This window comes from Artibeus jamaicensis, unplaced genomic scaffold (assembly GCF_021234435.1).
Source record: "Artibeus jamaicensis isolate MK-2021 breed Jamaican fruit bat unplaced genomic scaffold, CSHL_Jam_final scaffold_666, whole genome shotgun sequence".
Lineage (NCBI taxonomy): Eukaryota > Metazoa > Chordata > Mammalia > Chiroptera > Phyllostomidae > Artibeus > Artibeus jamaicensis.
Window position 1 is genome coordinate 2180008 of NW_026522053.1, and position 5719 is coordinate 2185726.

The following is a 5719-nucleotide window of genomic DNA, read 5'->3' on the forward strand; positions in this document are numbered from 1 at the left end:
GGGCAGGGAAAACCACTTCACCACTCTGTTGCTCTGTGTTGGGGGAGGGCTCAGAGAAGAGACAATGCCACTACCTGGCTTCTGGAGGTTTGCCTGGCACTCACCCTGTTACCAGTCACTTCACTTACTCCCTGTATGTGACTGGTGTCCTTCCAATTCTTGCCCTGTGCTGAATCCCAGAGAGGTCAGGTCTGAGTACATTTTAAGTTCCTATGAACCCTTTAGGTGGAGTTCCCTGAAAATCTGGCTGTTTCTTCTGCTGCCCTAACCTCCACTGGTTTTTATAGCCAGAGATTATGGGAATTTATCTTCTTGGAGCTTGAACCCTCAACTGTGCAGTCTGGCCTGGGGCTGGGATTGCTTACTCCCAAAGTATTCCTCCCAATTTTTATCTACCACCCATGAATGTGGAACTACCCATCCCACCACCACTGCCTCTCTGTGCCACTTGCCCATTTCCACATCTCTGCCCCTCCCACATGTCTGGATGAATGTGGCTTCATTAAATCTTTGGTTGTTGGACTTCCATGCAGCACAATTTTCTCATAGTTCTGGGTGTTGTTTTGACGTTTGTTTGTAATTCTTTCTGTGGTTGCAAAAGGTAAAGTCTGTTCACTGCACCTCCATCTTGACCAGGAATCTCATTTTAATTTTTTCCCCTCCATCAACTATTTTATTCAAAGCCATTGTCTTGATCCCTGCCATCCCAAGGAGACCCAAGGGGAACTCAGTATGTTATAAATTAACCATGGCAGGGCATCACCCCAGGAGCCCGGGCAACTGAATGCAGGCTCTCCACAGTCTGTCCCAGATTCTTAGCCTGCTGGGACCTGTCACAGTCCCTGGCCATGCAGCCTGCTCATCCTGGAATCACAGCCTACAGTCCCTTGTCTTTCTGTCAGTATGCCAGAGCTCAGCAGTATTCTGAACAATCCTCCTCCACATAGTTAGAGGGGAACCAGCCAATCCAGTCATAGATCTCCCCTTACCTTGTTGTCTCTTCTTGTTAAGGATCTTGATAATGTCACCCTCCTTGAGGTTCAGCTGTAATTGGTCCTGGGCACAGAAATCATAGCAGACTTGGCTGTGCTGAAATACTTGGTACTCCCTGGTGCTGGTTTGCTGATGGCTCTCCTTGCGGGCTCCTTGAAGGGAAACTTCAGGGTGGTATCCAGTGACTTGAGCAATCCTTTAGGGAATTCTGCTGGTAAAACTCCACCAGCACCATCAGCCCTCAAAAATCCTTTTTTTTCTATAATCCAGTATAGTCCTTCTGCTGTCATGATTTTAATGTGCTTGACTTCAACATTATACTTAATGCTGATGGCATATTCTGCTGTGTCCTTTTCCCTCTGCCACACCAAGAATGTCCTGTCCAAGCAGTTGGTGAGGAAGCTTTCTGCTCCAGCCTGCTTCATGGGGCCCATGTACCAGAGATGAACAGATGGGTCCTGAGGAGGGCCATGCACATAGGGCTTGACCCTGTTACAGGGAAACCAGCCAACTTCATTTGTAGCTGTATTCCTCCCCTCCCACCAGTTCTGTTCCACCTCACCCTTCGTGAGCTCCATGATGTCTCCGGGATTGAGCCATAGAAAAGGGCCAATGGCTCCTGGAGGGGGAGGAAGTCTATAGTACTCCTGGCAAACCCTCATCTTGGACAGCCCCAGCTCATTCCTCTTTTTGTCCTGATCCCAGTGATATAGCTTGCCCTTCTGCATAATTTCAGAAAAATCTTGCCCATGGTGGCCACAGGGAGGGACTCTCCCCAGACACTCTTTGTGTGCAGGTGCCCAACACCAGTGACAACTGTAGCCCTGATAGAAAGTTCCTCTCAGCAGTATCTGGCAAGCCTTGCAGGATGTAGTCTCCTCAAAGGAGAACATCTGGAAGTGATACCCATTGGCTGTGGCATTTTCAGGGTAGATGTTGGAGATGGCCATCTTGAACTGTTCCATCCACTTCTTCTTCAGTTCTCACGTCTTGAAGAACAGCTCATAGTCCTGAGCACCTTGGTCTTCAATCAGGAGAAACACGTGAGTCCACTTCTTGTTGTCATGGTTTCCCGAAGAGTCATATTGAACCTGGAGTCTGTGTAAGTTCACAAAGTCCTTGAGTTCATAGGAGTCCCCTCAGCACTTACAGATTAGCAGAGCTCTGTCGAGCAGGAAGGCATACCTGTCCATCTTGGAGTGGTGTTCCACAGTGGTGATCTTGAGTTCCCCATTGATCTTGGGCCGGCCATAGTGGGGCAGAGACTGGTCCAGGTTCTCAATAGACAGCTGGAAGTTAGTTATCTGCTGCGGTGTCTCATTGTCCCTCTTGACCTCATTCATGCACTGCACCAGGTCCTTCATTGCATCCAAGGCTAGCCATAGGTTCTCCTTCTCCATTGCATCCTGCGTGTGTTTCACCAGCTCCTGGAGAAGAAGGTGGCAGTTGAGCACCCACTGCATTGGCACCATCAGTGGGTCCCGCAAAGTGAAACTCCCATTATTTGCTCACTGAGAACATTCCTCTAGTTTCACCTGCACATCCTCCCAGGTGCAGGCCACATGGTCCAGGTGCTTGCTGAATGACTCCACCCGGCTGTGGTAGCAGCCATAGATAGGAACCTCTCCTTGTATTTAATGAAGACCTGGTACAGGGTTGGTGCACCAGTTATGGCCAGGGCTTCTTTCATCTCCTTTAGGAAGTGAGTGTGCATGCGATACAGGTCCTCAATGTTTATGCAGATGCTCACCATGTCATCAGGTTTGAGGAACCATTGCAGGGGCTTCATGAAGTGGTTCTGGATGAACCACAGCGTGTCTGTGTACTTCTCTGTCTGCTGGATCTCGCTCAGGCAGCATCATCACTAGTCATACTCTGTCACCTTGGTGGCATGGGCGTGGGCTCTGTGCACATGATGTCCTCCTAGATCTCATCACCCTCTGCCTCTTTGTTCTCCACACAGCCATATAGGTCCTCATCCTCCTCCACTGTGTCATCAATCTTGTTGGACAGGCCACTATAGATATCTTTATCCCCCACATTCTCCTCCTCAGTGGGGAAGGGCATGACTCCCTTGTTCTGTGCAATTAGGGTCCAGGACAGGGCAGACAGAGTGTAGATGACCTTCCCCAAATCCTGCACACTGAAGAGGTCAAAGACCTCAAAGAGCTCACTCCTCTCGAGGTCAAACTTCTCAGAGAAGATAGACAAGAAGGTGCAGATGTTCTTAAGGCACAGAAACTGGGATATCTGGGAGCACAGGTTGACCTTGCTGTAAGTTGATAGTGTGGGGCAGCAGACTGATAAGCTGCTGGCAGAGAAGGATCCCATCCCCTCATTTTAAATCTTTAGATGATTACTTTTTTACTTTATTTTTATTGTTGGAAATATTACGAATATCCCTATTTTCCCTATATCACCCCCTCCACCCAGCTCACTTCACTGACTATAACAGGGTAAAGTTAGAAATCAATAACAAAACTGGAAAATTAATAAAATCATCGAAATGAAATAAAACATTTTTAAACAGGCAATGATAGATCAAAGAATAATTCACAAGGGTAATTAGAAAATATTTGAGATGCATGAAAATGAAAACACAACAACCAAAACAAATGACACAACAAAAGCAGGAAATTTATAGTTTTAAATGCTTATATTTGAAAAGAAAGATATAAGCCCTGACTAGTGTGGCTCAGTTTGTTGGGTGTCATCTTGCAAAGCAAAGCATCGCTGGTTTCACCCAAGGTCAAGACACATACCTGGGCTGCTGCCCTGGTCCTCTGTCAGGGTGCATGCAGGAGGCCTTCAATCAATGTTTCTTTCTCTCTCTTTATCCTCCCTTTCCTCATTCTAAAAAAGATAAAATATTTTTAAAATAAAAAGAAAGATAAAATCTACCACCTAATTTACAATTTAAGAAACTAGATGAAGAACGAAACCCAAAGCTAGCAGAAGTAAGGAAATAATAAAGATTAGAGGTCTTCCGCCAAGATGGAGGTGCCTTCTAACAGAACCAAGTTTAGAGACAACTAAATATTAGCAACAGAAAACACAGTCAGAACACGGAAAATTGAACTTTTTGGAAGTCCGTTAACAACAAATTCATCAGCCTGACCGGTAAGGGGCGAAACCAGCGGCTGGTGGAGCGGGGTTGCACAGGAGGTCTCAGTCAGACCGACTCAGGCGCGGAATCCCGGCGCGCGGAATCCCGGCGCGCGGAATCCAGGCGCAGGGTTGGACCTAGTGAGCGACCGAGCGAGCCACCAGGCGAGCGACTGCGGGGGAGACAGCGGGGGAGCGGTGCGTGTTGACTGTGGTCGCGCATTTGTGCGCGGGTGGACAGGCCAGGGAGTGGGCGGTTGGACCAGGCCCGGTGGGTCCCCGCGGCAAGCGATAGTGGAGGGCGCTGCCATTTCCCCGCTCTGACCCCACCTCCACATACAGTGTCATAACCCAGCGACTCTGCATGGCCCGGCCCAGGGGAACCACCTAAGGCGCTGCTCCTCACCCAGCGGCGCAACAGCAGAAGGGACCGCCATTTCCCTGCTCTGACCACGCCCCCACATACAGCGTCACAACCCAGCGACCTGGGAGTCCAAGGCTCCGCTTCTCACACTTAAAGGGCCAGAACAGACCAAAAATGGCGCAAGAAGATCTCAAAGCCTCAGAGCCTATAGATCTAAGCGAGGAAGAAATAGCAAAACTCTCAGACGCACAGTTTAAAACACTGGTCATCAGGATCCTCACAGAACTGGTTGATTATAGCCACAAATTAGACAAATATATGAAGGCGAAACTAATGGAAATGAATGGAATTGCACAGGACACCAATAGCAATGAAAAGGAAACTGGGACTCACATCAATGGAGTGGACCAGAAGAAAGCAAATAATGGCCAAACAGAAAAGAGTCAAGAAGCAAGAATTCAAAGAAATGAGGAGAGGCTTAGGAACCTCCAGGATATCTTCAAACGCTCCAACATCCGAATTATAGGGGTATCAGAAGGGGGAAAGGCACAGCCACCAGTGGAAAACTTACTTGAACAAATAATAAAGGAGAATTTCCCCAATCTGGCAAAGGCAATAGACTTCCAGGAAATCCAGGAAGCTCAGAGAGTCCCAAAGAAGTTGGACCCAAGAAGGAACACACCAAGGCACATCATAATTATATTAGCCAAAATTAAAATGAAGGAGAGAATCCCAGAAGCAGCAAAAGCTAAGGGGACAGTCACCTACAAAGGAGTCCCCATCATACTGTCAGCGGATTTCTCAAAAGAGACCTTATAGGCAAGAAGGGGCTGGAAAGAGGTATTCCAAGTTATGAAATCCAAAGACCTACAACCAAGATTGCTCTACCAGCAAAACTTTCATTTAGAATGGAAGGACAGATAAAGTGCTTCTCAGATAAGATCAAATTCAAGGAGTTCATCATCACCAAGCCCTTATTATACGAAATGTTAAAGGGACTTATCTAAGGAAAAGAAGACCAAAAATATGAACAGTGAAAGGACAGCAAATTCACAGTTATTAACAACCACACCTAAAACAAAAGCAAACTAAAAGGACAGCTAGATCAGGAGTGGAAACATAGAAATGAAGATCTCAAGGAGGGTTAGCAACAGGGGAGTGGGAGGAGGAGAAGGGGGGAGAAAGTACAGAGAATAAGTAGCATAGACAGTAGATAGAAAATAGAAGGGGGGCAAGAATAGCATGGGAAATACAGAA

The 5719-nt window shown here is 47.3% G+C and overlaps 1 pseudogene; it reads right to left on the reverse strand.

Annotated features, from left to right (window-relative positions):
* Positions 1 to 913: 913 nt before the first annotated feature.
* On the reverse strand, positions 914 to 4535 carry LOC119046230 (proto-oncogene vav-like; annotated as a pseudogene).
* Between the last annotated feature and the right edge of the window lie 1184 nt (positions 4536 to 5719).